The sequence below is a fragment of the Tachypleus tridentatus genome, chromosome 1 (assembly GCF_004210375.1).
Source record: "Tachypleus tridentatus isolate NWPU-2018 chromosome 1, ASM421037v1, whole genome shotgun sequence".
In the NCBI taxonomy this organism is placed as follows: Eukaryota; Metazoa; Arthropoda; class Merostomata; order Xiphosura; family Limulidae; genus Tachypleus; species Tachypleus tridentatus.
The window spans coordinates 74543766-74562491 of record NC_134825.1 but is presented as its reverse complement, the minus strand read 5'-3'; the positions used below and the strand labels follow the sequence as shown (position 1 = coordinate 74562491).

At 33.3% G+C, this 18726-nt stretch overlaps 1 protein-coding gene across 5 annotated transcripts in view; it reads left to right on the top strand.

Annotated features, from left to right (window-relative positions):
• The first annotated feature begins 16242 nt into the window (after positions 1-16242).
• LOC143252563 (tripartite motif-containing protein 2-like) overlaps positions 16243-18726 on the top strand; it is a 52892-nt gene continuing 50408 nt past the window's right edge. The window contains exons 1-2 of one of the 5 annotated variants that reach the window (XM_076504924.1): positions 16328-16461; positions 16584-16637. The gene's annotated coding sequence lies outside the window, so the exon portion shown is untranslated. Of the gene's footprint in view, positions 16638-18726 lie in introns of all 5 variants that reach the window. The other 4 variants (XM_076504942.1, XR_013029057.1, XM_076504907.1 and 1 more) reach the window with 4 other exon arrangements.

Sequence of the window (18726 nt, the reverse complement as noted above, 5' to 3'; positions counted from 1 at the left end):
CTGAAGGAGCAACGACTTGCTGTGAAATTTTGTGTTAAACTTGGAAAATCTGCGACTGAAACTTTTGCTATGCTTAACACGGCTTACGGTGATGTTACTATGAAGCGTACGGCATGTTTCAAGTGGCATGAACGTTTTAATGATGGTCGACAGTCCATTGAAGATGATGAGCGTCCTGGACGTCCTTCCACGTCAACTGACGACCCACACGTCGACAAAATCAACACCCTGGTGCTGACAAATCGACGTATGACTGTCAGGGAGCTTGCTGAAGAGTGTGGGATATCAGTTGGATCTTGTTACGAGATTTTGACCGAAAAATTGAAGATGCACCGCGTTGCTGCGAAATTTGTGCCTCAGAACTCGTGAGTTTTTGGCCAAACACTCGATCACTATTCTTCCCCACCCCCCTACTCAACTGACCTTGCTCCTTGCGATTTTTTTCTTGTTCCCCAAACTCAAAAGACCCTTGAAAGGAAGAAGATTTGAGACGATTCTCGAGATTAAGGCAAATGCGACGAAGGAGCTGGAGGACATTACAAAAGAAGCGTACCAGGACTGTTTCAACAAGTGGAAACACCGTTGGGATAAGTGTGTGCGTTGGGGAGGAGAGTACTTTGAAGGGGTCCCAGACCTGTAACTTCTAAATAAAGTACATTTTGTTTTATGACGTCAGTTCGCGTATTTTTTGAACAGCCCTCGTATTTAACAGAAACTGATCAAGAAAACATTTCTACATTTACTGAAATATTAAAATTGTTCACGTGAGATGATTTAATACGATCACATTTTATATTTTTTAGCAGTACACACAGGGTTCAGAATGTTATATTAAAATAATTTTGAATAACCAAATCAATATCTTGAATATGAGGTTCAAGTGGTACAGTAGCAACATTATTTGGTATTTTGATGTCACTAAGACATTGAGGCCTTATAAAGTGACGGTCAATCCCACTATTCATGGCTAAAAGACTAGCTGAAGAGTTCGCAGTCTTTCACTGCTAAATTAGGAATGGCTAGCGGAGATAACTCTCATGTGACTTTGAGCAAAGTTCAAGCTACACCAAACCAATTAACACAATATCACTGATATACCTTATTCTGTAAGGGACATATTCGACTTTTATTTCGATATAGTTGCATTGAAGTGGATTTTTACTATAAGCCACTGTAATAACACCATTTTTACGATATTCACACCAATAACAGCTTCGCTTCAGTCATAGTGACACCCATACTGATGTCTCAGAAGTCACAGTGACACTTGTAGACGTGACGTGACTGAAAGCGGAGCTAGTTTTACTATCTGACATTTTGTGTGTAAGTATGACGAGTTTTTGTAGCGTTTATTACATACAGGAAAACTTTGTGTTTACAGTTTTGACTGATGATTTAGATAAAGTAAAATGTTAGTAATTTGAAATGTCTATGACGAACTCCTATTCCAACCTTGCAACAACAACCACAGACTTAGCTGCCGATTCATTAGTTTTCACTTGTTCAGAGAGACACAGTTATGGACATTCCAGATACAAAATACATAGATATTTTCAGTTACCTAGGGTTAAGTGCCTCATATTGAAGGTATAAAAAGTTTAGATGTCTTGTAATAAGCTGGGTGTACAGTATCAGACTCGTTCATTTTGGTAATGTAGTCGAAGGTAAACAACTGGTTAAAAAATTGTTAAACTGGACCCAGATGTGTTCTGTATAATCACCTTTACTTAGCAGTATTTCATGTGTGCTGATGGTTGATATCTTTCTTTACCTAAAGCGAGTCAACTTGTTTGTTAGGTTCTAGGCCCTAGAATCTAGGGTCTTCGATAACGTTTACTACATCTATAAGTGTTAGACCTATATTGTTTGTTTTTGAAATTTCGCGCAAAGCTACAAAAAGACTATTTGAGCTAGCCGTCCCTAATTTAGTAGTTTAAGAATAGAGGGAAGGCAGCCAATCATCGTCACCCACCGCCAACTTTTGGGCTACTATTTTACCGACGAGTACTGGGATTGACTCACGTTATAACCCCTCCATCCCAAACCCGACTATAAACGCGAGTATGCTTGTTGTGACAGGGATTCGACCTGTTTCATTTAGATTACAAGTCAAGTACCCTAACCACCTGGCTATGCCGGGACGTTAGACCTGAAATCTAGATCTAATTGTTTATATACACAAGGCTTGTATTATAACGTTACGCTACATGTATATTTTTAATTTATAGACTATATACTAGTAAAGTTTTTAATGTATGATTCTATCCAAATATTCACATTTCGCGTAAAACAAGCACCACCTACAGGCTGCTAAATATACTTACAGTTTCTGAGATAATATAATGTGTTTTGTGATATATGGGTAATTAATTTGTTAAAGTGACTCAACACTTACAAGTTATAACAAAAGTTATAATTTCATACTGGTGAACTACTGATTCTGTTTGACAATAAAATAGTAAAACTATTAGGACCAACACGGTTATTAAATTACCAGTAGTTCACATATTAACAAAAGTTTATATATTAAGGCTGTATTCCACATGCTAGCCTATATATATAATCATAACTGTGGGCTGGGATGGAGTATTGTTTTAAATGGGCTTAATTGGGTCTGTATCAAAAAATGTCTCTGTTTTTGAAACTTTTGTGGTTCTAATATTAATATTCGTGATGTCCTCTGATAATACAAAGGTGCATCTTCAGATATACATCTCTAAAATCAGTGGTTCGATTCCTCTCGGTAGACACAACATATAGCCCACATGATCACTGTAGAAACCAACACTTCTAAATCAGATGAATAAAGTATAAAACTCAACTTTATCTTATTTTCACGAACAGTTCTAGTGACACAGTTTATTTTGTTGTTGTTTTTATACAGAAACTGAGTTTAGTTCATATTATTGTTGTCTCTTTTAATTGTGTGTTCAACAGTTTGAACCACAATACAATTTATCATTAAACCATTGTATATAGATCCATAAATTGTGACACGTGTATGATCTTCAAGCCTATTAACTATCTATAAATGGATAAAAACTACAGTTACTATTCTTGGTACCTTGTGTTCTGAATGTTGCATGGCATGTTTGGTAATATCACTTACTGAGGCTAATGTGCATAACGTGGTCCATGTATCCTGCACTAATGTACATAACTTGGTACATGTGTCCTACACTAATGCGTATAACTTGATCCATGTATCCTACGCTAATATGTTTAACTTGGTCTGTGTATAACTTGGTCCATGTATCCTACACTAATGTGTTTAACTTGGTCCATGTGTTCTACACTAATATGTTTAACTTGGTCTGTGTATCCTACACTAATGTGTATAACTTGGTCCATGTGTTCTACACTAATGTGTTTAACTTGGTCTGTGTATTCTACACTAATGTGTATAACTTGGTCTGTGTATCCTACACTAATGTGTTTAACTTGGTCTGTGTATCCTACACTAATATGTTTAACTTGGTCTGTGTATCCTACACTAATGTGTATAACTTGGTCTGTGTATCCTACACTAATGTGTTTAACTTGGTCTGTGTATCCTACACTAATATGTTTAACTTGGTCCATGTGTTCTACACTTTACTTCAATTTGAAGCATTTGAGAATAAAAGTTTTCAATTCATTTTCATTTGTGTTCTGTTAATGTTCTACGTGCCAAGTGGAATATATTTAAAACATATATCAGTTATTTGAGGTTGTACATAAAACCTGATTCATTTTACCAGCTTAACTAATGTTATTTTGGATCATTTCTGAAAGGCAAGGATTTGTCATTGTTGCTTGACCTTGTATATTCATTATTTTATATTCAACTCGTTATGTCTTCAAAAACGTTATTTCTTTGAGGCCGTATACTAACCTTAATTTTTTTAAGGCCTCAGATGGATTATACACTAACGTATCATATGTATGTTACTGTATTTTGGAATAAAATACCCCACCATCAGCTCATACGTTTATAAAACATTTCCAGTAGTTGTCCAGTAATGACATAGAATTGGTTGGTAATGTCCGAATAATATGTAGCATAAGTGTAGTAATAACATAACTTCATAACATTGTGTCAGAACATTGTCAGAATGTAACTTTACAATATATAGTGCTATTAAGTAGCAATAACATAAGAATATTAGATTGCATATGAAGAGCAAAAGAAAAGTGAAGATGGTTGGATGAAACAAAAAGTGGATAATGACTGTTTTTAACAATGGATGTACTAAAGTAGTACAGTGAGGAACTTTATTAAGATTACAAAATTGTTCTATGAGAGAAAAGGAATTAGTTAGGTCCAGCAAATGTTGTTGATTTAATTTTTATTGTTACAGACAATTAGAATAATTATTCAAACAATTAAAAATTTATAAATATTAATAAGCAGGTACCCAGATTAACTAGTTTGCTAAAGCTGTTGAATTACAAAAAAAATATTTATATAACTTAATAACATAACTCAGAATTGTTTGCTTTACTTTTAAGGAGTATAAAATAAACACGATCTGCCACAGGATTTTACCTCTTACAGTGGAGTCACCCAGGATTTAATAATGTCTCCACATATAAATAATAAAAAAATTAAAACTCCATTGTTCATAAATATGTATAACATGGTGCTAGTGATAGTACGGTAAGTGTTTGTGTACCACTTACATATTGGTTTTGTTTGTTTTAGCATAACTTCTGGTTGTGTGCCTATGTGCTTTACTATGTAATTTTGGTAAATTTCAAAATTTCTTATATATATATTCTTATTATAACCATAAAATACTCAAGCCATAAACCAAAACACATTAACATAAATGTTTTTTAAAATACGCTGCACATTTTTTTAAAAAAAGGGATCCTAGGATACAAGCTACAACGTGGGATTATTGTACACTAGGATCCCTTTTTTCTTAAAAAATGCGCATCGTGTTTTAAAAGATTTCATGTTAATGTGTTTTGCTTTATGGCTTGAATATTTTAGGGTTATAATACAATTAATCAGAGGTTGGGATTTACTGTTTGTAACGCAATCCTTCCTCATGATTATGTTTATTCATTTATCTTCATTTTAGATATAAATTATTTAATTTCACTATATATATTCTTAAATGTATACCTACATCGCATTGTTGTTATTGGCTCATCTTGCCAACTTATTGTTATAACGGATAATGCCTGTGGTAATAGCATCCAAATCCGTTGGGGATTTCCCATCTATCTTTGATTTTCCATGACGTCTGAGTAGACTGACATCGGTATTTGGTTTTTGTCTCATTGATGAGATATCACCAACGCATTCGGGTACTTTATAACAGGCGTTATCAATTATGATAATATATTGAAAACCTAGACCAATAGTGGTAAGGATATAGTTAATTCAGTATTGCTTTATACTGCCGATTTAATTGCTTATTAACAATAAATGTAATTTATTGTTTGTAAGCTATTTATATATAGATATTGTGAAACAATGCCAAAACATCGGGGGTTAAAACATCCCCCTCCATCGCGTGTAAAATATCTACGCCCCTGATTTCAAGTAACTGGAAATTTTAATTTTAATTCAGAAATTAATTAAAAATTAACATGTATCAAATTTATGATATTTGCCAACAAGACTGGTACACACAACTTTCTTTTTTCACAAAAATATATCGTAATATACAAACAAAATAACAGAATTTATAATAACCGTTGTTACTAATAGTTATTACAAATGATGGTTTGTACGCAAGTTTTACAAACTTACAAATAAGCCTGAGTATTATATCTGATCTAGAACTTAATCTTTTATCGACGTTCACGGGAAAACAAAGTAATTCGTTGTTGATACACACCTTTTGTACATTTCTTTTGACGGCTGGCTAAGCTTGAAGCACCCGTCAGTTTAACCAGCGACAATATCAAACGTACGTGGCCAAGCGCGTTAAGGCGTGCGACTATTAATCTGAGGGTTGCGGGTTCGCATCTGCGTCACGCCAAACATGCTCGCCCTCCCAGCCGTGTGGACGTTTTAATGTGACGGTCAATCCCACTATTCGTTGGTAAAAGAGTAGCCCAAGAGTTGGCGGTGGGTGGTGATGACTAGCTGCCTTCGCTCTAGTTTTACACTGCTAAATTAGGGACGGCTAGCACAGATAGCCCTCGAGTAGCTTTGTGCGAAATTCAAAAACAAAAAACAAAAAAAACATCAAACGTACGAAGTTGATTCACTGAAGTTAAACGGTTTGTAATGTTCCAGTTGGATATTTATTTATAGCAAAGCCACGTCGGGCTATCTGCTGAGCCCACCGAGGGAATCGAACCCCTCATTTTAGCGTTGTAAATCCGTAGACATACCGCTGTACTAGCGAGGGGCGGGTGTGGTGTTCGAAATCTACAAACATTCCTGGTACAATTCTGTAGTTTTCCGACTAACATGCATTAATCAAAATTATAGCTTCCGAGCCCCATAGTACATTGCTGTAGCTGTCTAATAAATATTCTGTCTCTTGGCAAGTCGATGTTTTATATGTTTTCGAAAGTTCACTTGCAACAACACCGTCAGTCACTATTATTACACAAATACCTAGTACATTGTTGATTCTTACGCTCGCTCGAGAATCTTCTACAAATTTAGAGAACAGGCGGGCCTTGCGCAATACAGTAAAAAGTATACGTTATATACAAAAGAGAAAACTATACTGAAGCAAGCATAGGTATTAAAATAAACGTACAACGGTAAATCCCTTAGATGTTAGCTTCAAATCTAGCTTCAAAACTAGAATTGCATTTGGTGATGACAGTATTGGAATTGTCCAGAATGATCTTGCAGTAACAGAAGACACAACAGTAGTAGTAATATATTTGGACCAAATCTATTATTCTATTTCATATTTTTCAATAAATGACGTTTTAGGTTGAAATCTTGACCAGATGCAGAAAGATGTGGCTGTTTTAATCTTCACACTTAGTAATTTGTTTTCCAGATTGTTTTTAATTTTCTATTTCTTTGTGCATGAATTTCCTTTGACACTATCATCAAGTCCAATAAAATTCCGATATCACTTTAGAATATCAATATTCATCAAAATAATCCCACTTCTGATATGATTTGTTGTAACATTATTCTTTACTGGGTGTAGTTTTAAAAATTAGTTGGTGAAAATAATCAAGCATATTGACGTAACAACAACAAATAATTTTATTTCTTTTTTAATGTTTCTACAAGCTGCATTTTTTATATACACTATTGTGGCTTACAGACATAAGTTTACAAATTACATTCAAATGGAAATGCCTATCTAACTGTACTACGACTAACAAAAATAAATTCGCTGATACAGTTTCATGACTAATCGACTGGACAACTGAACATACACTAATCCAAATACTTCAGTGAATTAAAATATTTTACTGGAAATACCACTGAAAACAAAACTGATTGATTCACTGTTAATTTACTAGTTGAGTGGTCCACTTGTATTTATACATGATGCATTACTTCTAGATATTTATCAAAATTATTAGATGTTTGTGATATCATGCACCCTCTATAGCTAGTATCTAAATTACAACATTAAATATATGGCTTACAACAATGGCTTATGGTTTGTAAGAAAACAATCACATTTTATGTTTAACAGTAAAATCATGAACATACTTATGGAATTGTCATTGACTTTAGCGATTTCTTCCAATCTTACTCATTTTTTCTGTGCTTTTATGAAGACGTTTGGTTACAATCCTTCCTTCAACAACTTAAACCTGTATATTTATTACAAAAGACATGCTGACAGTTCTTTTGTGGTGTTTACAACTGTAAACACTGTATTGAATCTCTTCAGTTTTAAATGGCAGACTTTCCAAATGTTGAAAATCAAAAGAATGACAGACTCTCTTTCTTACATGTTCATGTATTAAATAACCAGAATACACTTATAACTAAGGTGTAACAAAACAACTTTTCCTCTACTTTATTCCTATTTTGAAAGTTTCACAATACTTAAAAGAAAATTGGATTGAAACCAGCAATTTTTAAAGCAGGTTTATTCTCCACAGGATGACAGAAGAACAACAGAAGTTTAAAAAAATGAACCCAATGACTTTCTTAACCACACTGTATGTGAAACTTTGCATATACAGATGAAATTACTAATACTATAATAATACAAGATAATAGTGCATAGTATATTTATATACCATTTTCTTGTCTACATTGCTTCAGGTTTGTCTTCAAAGCCACAATTAATTTTAACTTAAAATAATAAACTTACACTTGCATCTTGTTAAAGGAGTGCTCTAACTTCCACTTGTTCCTGAAAACACTTAAACACAATACAGATGTCACATCTCTTTGACAAAGAAACAGTAAAGAGAAACCCTATAAGAATGAAATAATACGTTTGTATCATACAGTTAAAAATACCGTTTAAAAATAATAAACATCAATTACTACACTGTGAAACAAAATCAAAGACAGAAAATAAAATGAATCATCTAACAACAAATACAATAGATAATACAAAAATAAACCCTCAATACTGATGCAAAAACAAAATATTTAAGAATGAAAACCATAATCCATTTTATATTCCAGTAAGAATATCCTTTATCACTGATATATAATACAGAATTTTAAATTCAGTAATCATAAATGCCCTTTAACAATGATCACATAAACAATAACTATGCCAAAAACATCAATATTGTCATCCCAATGTGAAGTACAATAAATACAAACCTGTGAAAGAAAAACGTTAAATCAAAGAAATAAGTACAAAACATAAGTATAAAAAATGTTTTAACAATGATACAATTGCATTTTGTAATTACATTGCATTACACAATAAACACCTTTAATACATACAATTAAAGCACCAACATAATATCAAGCATCTACATAGTACAACTTTTATTAGATAAAATTTGGAATCATGCTACCTGAAGGTTGTTATACATATCAGTATAAACCCTTGAAAGTAAATATTACAGTGATATATATCAAAACACATAACACTCTTTAACAATAACTATGACATAACATATCTTAATGTGAAAATATAAAATACATCTCTCAAACAGAAATCACAATAAACATTAATTAATTAAGAAACAATCAAGAAATACTCTCAAATTGAAACATACTTATTCATACATAGATAAGCAAAATAAACTTTAAAAGTTATGATGACACTAACACACAGAAAAAAAGAAAATGCCAAGATACATATAATATACAATATATTACACTCACTTGAAAAAAAACAAAGAAAATAATGTATATCAAATAAGCACTCTTACCCAATGACAAACACAAAGTCTGACTCCCTTCACTCCAATCCAAGTAGCAGACCTTTAAATTGGTGGTAAACTGCACAGGGAGGAGGACTCCACACACTTTGCAACTATGTGCTGCTACAGAAATAAGATCTGTTTCAAGGGTAACTGTATAGTGGTGTGTTGACTGATATGGTCATTGATAGTTCTTTCCTTAGCTTCCAAGGATGTATTCTGTGGGGCCATTGAAGTAGAGGTCAACCTTACTCACATCTTTTTTTAACTGCTGACAACATTTGTGGTAGCAGTCAAGGTCCCAATAACCGTGACCTGGACCTTTTCCTTCAGCTCCAAAACACTTTTTCAGTGCCAAGCAGAGCCTTGAATTTGTCTAACTCTAGAAACTTCTTTCTCAGCTTCAGAATGTAGTGGTTCCAATAGAGGTGAGAAAAAAACTCTGACTGTGCTTACTTGAGATATTTATCCACCTATCAACTGAGCATTACATGAGCATCTCCCAATGCTCACTGAACTACTGGGGCTCTTTATTCAGAGTGGCTGAGGAAGATGTTAGGAAATTCTTATTTTTGGGCCATTGGAAAACTTAGATCTGTCAGCAGTGTTAATTCTGCTGACTTCTCCATTGCTTGGTGGGCTTTGCTTCTACAAGCAAATCCATCATCAACAGGGTCTGCTCAGCCTTAAGAGACCTTAGAGGTAGTTCATTTCCAATTTAATGAGGTCCCACATGTTAGATGCATCTACTAGTAATGAATTTTAATTCATGTTTATATTTGTTATATTTATAAGCTACCATCTATGAGTTCTATATACTACTGATAATTTTAATATGTTTGAAATATGTTGTAATACTCTCACCAATAAATAAGTACAGCCATGTCTTCTCACAGATATGGTGTGAGAGTGCCCTTACGTTTCTATGAAAATTCACTGTCTGCCCAATATTTAAATATGAACATTGAAACATTAGCTGAAAATTATTAAAGAAAATAACATGCACACTGCATCTTCAACTAATATCTATCATACAGGCCAGTAATCCCAGAATGCTAATCACTAGATCACCCTCAGCCCAAAGATGTGTAAATCTTTATACTTGTATGTATATTTTTGATAGTAATGACATGAGCTAAAAAAAAAGTCATAATGGGAATAGCATTCTCAAATAGCTGAAACTAAGCTAACAAATAATCATACATTGAAACGAAGGTGAAAGCATAGTATTTATATTTCTGAAGTTTTGGTTTGGTTTGTTTTGAATTTTGTGCAAAGCAGCACAATGGCTATCTGTGCTATTTCTGAAGTTAACAACTTGGATTATAAGTGACACAACATAAAAGAAACAAACTAATAACAAAACATACTTTGTGTTTATGGCATACCTACTGAGAATGTTTGTTGCTATTACTAATTATGAACCACTAACCAGCGAGAATGCAACCATTCAGAAACACTTATAATGTACACACAGCTTAAAAAACAGGGAATATATTGTGGTATTGCAAGGAATGGAATCAAGTTCACCAATTCTGAAATCCAGAGCTCTATCATGGAACCAAACAAAACACTGATTATCATATCACAACTATCAATACACAAATACCTTACTGCACTGATACAAATTATATAAAATATGAGTTATCCGTGCATTAGTCCATAAATTACTGTTTTAAACAAAAACATTTTAAAAGCATATGTGTTAATTACATTAAAAATACAAGAAGTAAACAATTTAATAAAAAATCACTTCTTGGATTAAAAATCATTATTGTTTTAACAACTCATGGTTTTATTTTTCATACATAATGCAGATGACGTGGTTCTTACAATAAACTATCATCAACTATACTGATTCCTTCCTTATTTTAAAGAAAACTTCATTGATAAACAGTTACAATGTGAACTACAAGGAAGAAAAATATACTTTAAATGTTAGCTAGATGGTGTGTGAAGTTCAAATTGAAAGATTAAAAATGTAGGCCCACTTTTAAAGTTGATGTCAATAATCTGGTAAATTTAGTGATTATCAAGAATCAACAGTATATTATGAAAACAAGAATCAGTGACATATTGAGTCAATGTTTTGCTTTCAGTTAGTGAGTGTCAGTCATTCATTGAACATTTAGTTTCAATGAAGTATTTAGATCCTTGTTAGTTACCATATATATTTAATTACTTGATTCAGTTAGCGTGTACAAGTAAATTTACTTTTTTTTACCTAATAATAGCTAGGCATTTCCTTTTGAACATAAGATATAAAGTTAGGTCTAAACGTTATAACAGTGTGCAAGTGCAGGAAGGCTTGAAACATTAAACAAAATTGAGTAACTTGTTATCATTACATGGGATTTGATTTGGTCTTATTTTCACCAAATAATCTAGAAGAAACTGAAAAACTAATGAACAATGATATAATCTATTATATATCAGAAGTGGTGTAATTTTAGTGAAAATAAACTAGAGGATTAAGTAAATTTCAAATCTTGAAATGTTCTCTTAATGAAAGTCTTAAAAGACAGAAGAGAAGAATGAGACAGAAAATTAGAAGAAAGAGATAGCAAAATAAAAAAACCATAAAAAATGTACAGAAAACTGAAAGAAAAAAAAGTAATAAGATATTGGAATTTAAAAAGAAGTTAAAAGAAAGAAACAATATTTAAAAACAATTTAAAATAAATCTGATTAAGCACAAAATTGATTAGGTAATTTGAGATGTATTGAGGGATTAAAAATTAAAATTAATGAAGTACAGAAAAATGTTGAAGTATAGAAAAGTTGTAATGACAAAATTTAAAAAAGAACATTAGTGACAGAACAAAACATCTGCAAAATTAATTGTCTCTTCCCAGAGAATACCAATCAAAAACACTATATAATATAAAATACAAAAGAGGATAACTTATTCGGTCTATAGCTATTACCACCGCCCCCCCCGCTAGTACAGCGGTATGTCTCCGGATTTACAACGCTAAAATCAGGGGTTCGATTCCCCTCGGTGGGCTGAGCAAATAGCCCCATGTGGCTTTGCTATAAGAAAAACACGCTATTACCACCACTGCTGAGCCACCTACCTTCCTGGTCTACTCCAGTCATGTCATTACAAATTCAATTTCAGAACGTAGGTGATCAGTTCAACTTTGGCTATTTGAGATATCAACAGAGTATGATGAAAAGCTATTATGTGAGGCATACTAAGCTCAATTCGAAATAACTTCCAGGCATAACAGGTGGAATAGATATTCATCTTACTGCCCCTTTAAAAGGACTAAGTTTGACGACGTTAAGTAACCTTCCAGATGAGATCCATAACAAATATCAGTAAATAGTAGCTGCCTTGTCCAGCTGGTTCAGAGTGACACACCAGAAGGAAGGGACTACAGCAAGGTCCTAAAACAGGGTTAAAATGTTCATAGAATAGAGACAAATGTGTCACACATTAACTGCAACATGAATTTATTCCTAGACACTGCACAGTATAAAAGATGGCCATTATACTTGACAAGGTTACTAATAACTTTCATTGCATGAATTACGTTTTCAAATATAAATAAAATTAGTAATAACCCTTGATATGTTGATATCTACTGAAAAACTGTTCATGTTGTTTGATAAAAATAATTAAAATGTCTTTGCGAACTCTTGAAAATTACACATCAATACAGTGTAGCACATAATTATTCATACTTTTCATTGAAGTAAGGTTCATTTAGTCCTCTAGTCTACATGTTCCCAAACGTAGACCTCCTTTGTGATGATCCGTTTATGAATTATTTCATAAGCTCTTCTATATTTATCTTGTCAACCTAATATTTGTGAATGTGACAAACTACCACATGGTTGAGGCAGCTCTGAGACATAGTTGACCTTAACCACGTCTTCAAACGTCTTAATGCAGAAAAGCTGCGTTCACATTCGTAGCTGGATACTAGACATACAAGCAAAATTTTCATGAGAAGAAACACTTCACTAAACATCTGCTGGCTTGTTTCATGCATTTTACAGTAAGCATCATTCGCACCTTTCAGAGTTACTGCTTTTGTTGTTCCTTTGAACATGGGCAACTGAAACTCAAGCCGTTGTGCAGAGATTTCTGGATAAAAGTTTGTAACCGAGTTGTCAATCTTGCCAGATGTGATCATGTCCTCAAGTGCCAGATATTGCCTCAAGTCATTGTTGTCTGCATTGAATCTGTCATATTTGGAATCTGTTTCCCAGATGACTGAACAGGCTAAAATACAGTCTTTATTGAAAAACTCTAACGTACAACGAACGAAGATCGAAGAGAATGGAAGTAGGACTGAACTGTATAATATATATGCAAAAACGGCTCGTTTTGGTTGACAAAATATTTTACATAGAAGAGCGAACAACGTTTCGACTTTCTATGTAAAATATTTTCTCAACTCATACGAGCCGTTTTTGCATATATATTTCTCTACAAGTGGGTTTTCTCGACATCATTGAACTGTACAATGTATTTAAGTCGAATGCGCGAACCTCACAGTGATTACCGAGCCGACTGACCGCCTGGACATCGCTGGGACAATAATATGTGCTAGTTACAACACAAGTAATTGCAAGTTTCTCGAAAAAATGCTTAAACAATCACAAATATATTATATTCCTGTTAAAACCCATCAAAAGGCAAACACGTTGTGATATAATGTCTATAAGTACGTCTGTTAAATAAAAACACCTAAACAAAAACTAGCAATACAATTCGAGTAGAGGCTTCAGGCCGTTGAAATCGCTCCTTTTGTGTTCTAATTATACAAGAAAATACAATATTTGTACTATCTACGATAAAATAATATATTGTTCTTTTACCATAATGCACCAGCGCTTTATTAGAGGGCGGTGATAAATTGAAATTTGATGGATTAATGAGGGCTACAAACACAGGTCTAATGAGCCCTGTTGTAAAATTGAAGATCAGACTAAAGGGAGTGGAGGGGGGGGGTGATGTAGGGCACGTCTGGATCTGAGCGGCCCGAACCTTTTGTTAAAACTGGCTAGACATGCATAAAAACAAATGGCGTAGGAAAACTGCACAATATACACATAAGATTGATGCAGCTACAAGCTACAAATGGCGTAGGAAAACTGCACAATATACACATAAGATTGATGCAGCTACAAGCTACAAATGGCCTGCCAGATCTAGATCACAGGAGTTTGCGCTTAGGAGTAATATTTTCGAATTTCATGCTCTGTTCAATCTGTTGTGATGAAATTTTTACTTAATCTTACACTACGTACAAGACGTAGGTAGATTCTGTGATAGTGCTTGCAAGCCTTGCATGTATACTTAGGCCTACTGACTGAACTATCGCTTGGATCGAAAAGCTTAGAAGCACGCCTATATTAAAGATGTACATTTCGGCTACTGAAAAAGCCTACATCTAGGCCTAATTATGTAATTCGATTGATAAGAACACAAGAATCACAAGAACAAACACACAATTTGTAGGCCTGTGATGCCTGTGAAACAATTCAACAGACCAAACTGTAGGGGGGATGATTGTATGCACCATACCCCCGACCTAAAATGAAGGAGTATGTATCCTCCCATCCCCCCAGGATCTACGCCCCTGTGCCAAAGTTACGTTTGGAATACTTGATTTTTTCTTCTTTCTCTCAATTCAACCAGTCAGTGCATGTGTTTAGACCCTTATGGGACCATAGGCTGTTACGTAGTTCAGGTAATACTAGCAAGTAGTTGCTGATATCATGTGATTATTGGACGCACTTGTTGTGAAAATAAATAAACACAGTTCTCATTTCCCAATACAAACAGTAGTGAAGTTAATTTAGTCCCACCAAAAGGTCTTTGCTTATCATTGTACAGTGTTGTAGTGATAGTGATGAGCAAATTATATCTACTCTGAAACAACCTGCTTGGCCTATTTATATCAGTCATCACTTTTATTTTACTATCATGCTTTCATTGCAAGAATTTACCTATGTTGTAGTTATTTAGTCTACGATTTTAATAATTACACACACCGAAGTTTAAATTTAATAAATATTATGTATGAAATTGTATAATAATTAACCCTTTGTTTTTAAATATAAAACTGTACGTCTTACATCATAACCACACAACCCACTCAAAATATATTTCGTAACTTATCTATATCGGACCTCGCTCCTTATTTTTTCTCGCCCTTTCAACTGTGGGGGCGTTATAATGTAACCATCAATCACACTATTCGTTGGTAAAAGAGTAGCCCAAGAGTTGGCGTTGGAGGGTAAACAGTTTGCTGTCGTTTTGATATGCCGTCTAGCGGTTAGAATGCTTGACTAACCACCTTGGGTCGTGAGTTAAAATTTCGTCATCGAACGTGTTTGCTTTTACTTCTGTTTGAACGTTATAATATTATAAAAGAGTTGCTCAAAACGTGGTAGCGGGTGATGTTGACTAGCTACTTTGTGTCTAATTTATCGCTTCAAAGTTAGAGACGGATAGTACAGATTGTCCTCGATTAGCTGTGCGCAAAATAAAAACAAATAAATAAATAATTGTGGTTCTAACGAAGTGACCAATGTTGTTCTCTCAAAAGACTGAAATATACCTATATATCTTTGATTTCTAAATGTGGCTGACATAAAAGCACCTTTTGTCTATTTTCTAAAGTTTAATTTTTCCAACAGATTTCCACAATGATACATAAAAACTTTGTTGTTATGTGAGAGGCCCGCATTACTACTTAAAAAGACCTTTTCATTATATACATTTGTCTATTTTTGACATAAACTTTGACATAAACTTATTAAAAATTAATCATTGACTTATTTAATCAGCATAGTGGCGTAGGTGGTAAAAACATATTATTCGTTTGCTTAATAAAAGCCACTTTCAATATCTATCCACATGTAAACCCTTTCAAGACGCAAGTAAGTGTAGTTTGATTTTATTCTTCAAAATTTTTATCTCATAATAATTACAAAAACGTCCTCTTTGAATAGCATTTCGTACTATGAAAGTAAACATCCGGGCATCCAAACAGCTGCAGGAGGTTTGATATTATTGATCGAGGCAAGAGTGGTATGACAGAAACTTGGTTAGAGTATCGAGTGGTATGATGAGTGTAAAGTTTGTATCTATTGTCTAGTGCTAAGGACTAATAGGTTTAGCTTTAGTTAATAACACAGAAAAGGCGATAGATAGCATTTATAACTCTGGTAATATAACCATTAAAACTTCTAATGTTAATTTCTCCTTTTTGTGTTTTACGCTTATTTTTAGTATTTTGCTACATAGGCTAATTGCAACTTCAGTTTAACACATATATTATTATTATCAGACTGGCCTGATGTGATTTGAAAGTTAAATTAGAAATTGCATATTTGAAGCACCAGTAAGTATTATCCTTCTGTTTAACTTCAAATTTCGACTTTTCAGCGTGTGTTTTAAATTTTTATTATTTAAGTTCATTTAATTATAATTGTAAAAAAAAAAAAACTTTCTTATATGTGACGAATAATTATAGATAGTGATGTATTCTAAAACAAAGTAATTTATTCTCAAATAACTAAACGCTAAAATAAAAGTGTATATCGCATCGTTTGCAGTTGCTTTAACAGTGCATGGACTCTGATAATGGATGCAGTTCTGTGAATACTCCTCAAAGAGTACAGTAAACGTAAAAAGAGTTTGAAAGTCATACTTGCCTAATGATGAAATATGTGCATTCAGTTTTTTTAAGTTTTAAAACTTTTATTGGGTATGTATAATGATATGATGGTTATATTTAATTTTGTTTTTTTCTTTGATTGATGGTCTTGTTGGGTGGAGGGTGGGAGTGACCTTAACCATTCTGATGAACTGAATAATCTTCTTTCACCCTGAATTTCCTAATACTTTTATTAATTGTTTTGATGTTTCACCTGATCATCAGTTTAATAGTGGGTGGTAATAGAGTTTATTCAGCTGACCACACACATTCTCATAAGAATGTCATCATAGCACACTTTCCTTGAATACTTACTTTGAGCAAAGCTACTGGTGGGATTATTGTACACAGATAACTAGATGAAGCCTAGGCAACATGGAATTTGAGCACTTTGATCAGTTTTCCAATTACATAAAGAAATTGTTTGAGGAAAGTTCATGTGTATATGTAATCAGAGATTGTAGGACTGTTGAAACAGTAAACGAGTAGCATCTCGGAAGAAAAAAAACTTCATGAACTAAAGTATTTATTTGTTAAATCTGCCTCTAAACATTTTGGTAGGGCTTCTCCTAGTCAGAGTATAGGCATACATACAAATCAAAGAGGAGGGTTTATTATGTTAAGGTATATAGGAACCCAAAATATCACCAATCTGTTGGATACATATTTTGTGATTCCAGGTTGGATTTCTAATATTGAAAATTTCACAAAAGGTTCTCTTGGACTATCCATCACCATCAGGGACACTAATGTGGCCTTCCTTACCTGGAAGCTGATGCTATGGCATTGGGCTACACCAATGAACCTTCCTCCTTTCCAGTTCTTTCCTCAGTAAACAATTGTTATTCCACTCTCAGTATGATATGTATTCCATGTCTCTCCCCACCAGTCTAGATTTTTTATAGTGATGCTGCCATTGAAACCTTGACACAAATGGCCTTTACTTGAAGGTGATGAGAAAATATATTCTTGCAATCTTGTATTGTTTTTTCAGCCATTGATTGGGTGAATAGGCCTCACCTTTATTAATGTTTGAAGTGTATTTTAAGTTTTGACATTTCATTAACTATTTTGGCATGGTTTTAAAAAGGTTTCCATGTTTTATCAACTTGGAGTTTTTTCATAAAGCCTGTGCATTTTTGGATGAAGATATTCCATTATTGGTTAATTTTGTTTAACTTTCAGATGGCCTTTAATAACTTAGGTGTCTCACTGTAGATTAAGTATGAAATTGGATGCTTAAAAATTGAACAAAGAGTTAAGTTGGTAGAAAATTGAAATAGTTATGATAGGAAACAAGAGTTAGTAATAAAGAGGTATTTCTTCAGCTAAGACAATGAAACATCTTAGGTCCTCGAGGAGTGTTTTGATATCTTTGTTATTTAATATTTGTGTTGATTTAACAATTAAAAATGTCAGTGGTTACTGGGAATAACTTATATTTAATATTAATTACTGAACAGAGTAAGTTAGCTCTATAAATCAAAACTAAAAATCAACCCAGTAAAAAGCTCAGGTAATTAAGTATACTTTTCTTACATTTCTAAATAAAAAGATTGTAATGTGTTCTATTGCATTATATCATCAGTTTGATAGCCTCATAGTTAACAGTATTTTCAGCAACAAATTTTGAGTATTTCTCAAAAGTCTTGTTCTTAAGGACTTTGATAAACTTAGTTGATAGGCTAAAATGTGAATCTGTGATCTAATACTGAGAAACATAAGATTATGCTCATAGTGAAAGAAAAATTGGTGTGTGGCAAAAAGTGTAAAG